This window comes from Sinocyclocheilus grahami, unplaced genomic scaffold (assembly GCF_001515645.1).
Source record: "Sinocyclocheilus grahami isolate Dianchi unplaced genomic scaffold, SAMN03320097.WGS_v1.1 scaffold1356.1, whole genome shotgun sequence".
NCBI classification, from domain to species: Eukaryota; Metazoa; Chordata; class Actinopteri; order Cypriniformes; family Cyprinidae; genus Sinocyclocheilus; species Sinocyclocheilus grahami.
This window is the reverse complement of record NW_015506535.1, coordinates 38247-39559: the sequence shown is the minus strand read 5'-3', so window position 1 is coordinate 39559 and position 1313 is coordinate 38247. Positions and strand designations below refer to the sequence as shown.

Below are 1313 nucleotides of genomic sequence, written 5' to 3'. Positions count from 1 at the left end.
GCAAATGGCCTCTATAGCTGTGACAGGACGAACAGGGAGTTTGCAAACAGTCTCCTTTGCCGTGACAAGATAGACAGAGTTCATAAGCGGCCTCCTTGGCCAGAACAGGACGAGCAGAGAGTTCATAGATTGCCTCCTTGGCCGGAACAGGACGAGCAGAGAGTTCATGGACGGCCTCCTTGGCCGGAGCAGAAAGTGAGTTGCTGGGCGCCACCACCACGCAAAGGAACTGAGGCAAGTGTCGCCATCTTGGGGGAAGTGCTGCAGACAGGGGAATGAGTTCATAAATAGAAGGGTTTGAGAGCACTGGTTTAGGGATGCCAGCTGCACGTGCCGACACCAGCGGTGGGTCCTCCATGCTGGAAGCCAGTCTGGGATACTGAAGAACTGACCTTGATACTCTACTCTGGGTGTAACAGACAGGACGTGACATGACTCTGGATGATCGGCTGGGAGGCGACGTGATTCTGGATGATCAGCTGTGATGTGACATAACTCTGGATGAACAGCTGAGACGTGACGAGGCTCTGGCAGATCAACTGTAATTTGACTAGACTCATGAAGATCAGCTGTGACTTGACTGGCCTCATGAAGATCAGCTGAGACTTGACTAGACTCCTGACGATCGGTTGTGACTTGACTAGACTCATGAATATCAGCTGTGACTTGACCAGACTCATGGAAAATAAACTGTGACTCGATTTGACTCATGACTATCAGCGGTGACTTGACTAGACTCATGATAATAACCTGTGACTTGATTTGACACGTGATGATCAACTGTGACTAGACTCGACTCAGGGAGATCAACTGTGACTAGACTTGACTCCGGAAGATCAACTGTGACTAGACTTGACTCCGGAAGATCAGCGGTGACTTGACTTGACTCATGATAATGAACTGTAACTTGACTCATGATAATGATCAACTGTGACTAAACTCGACTCCGGAAGATCAGCGGTGACTTGACTTGACTCATGATAATGAACTGTGACTAGACTTGACTCATAATGGGCAGCTGTGACATGACTGGGTGCTGTTGTGTCCGCCATCTTGTGAGCGTGCTCTGCTGTCGCCGCCATTTTGTGAGCGTGCTCTAGTGTGGCCGCTATTACATAAGTGAGTGCGGAGCCGTGCTCCTCCGCGATACCCACAGTGAACGCTGAACCAACCGTCAACAAAGCATAGTCCATACACTAACTTAAAGATGAACGTGGACCCTCGTGAATGAGTTTGGATTTTAACGGTTGATTAATGCCCTCATAAAAAAAGTCTATCAAAACACAGTCCGGCAGATCTGAATAATGAGCGAT

The 1313-nt window shown here is 48.9% G+C and overlaps 1 protein-coding gene across 1 annotated transcript in view; it reads left to right on the top strand.

Moving 5' to 3' along the window:
- The window catches only part of LOC107569543 (NACHT, LRR and PYD domains-containing protein 12-like), a 28072-nt gene that overhangs the window by 4563 nt on the left and 22196 nt on the right, over nt 1-1313 (top strand). The window lies entirely within an intron of this gene.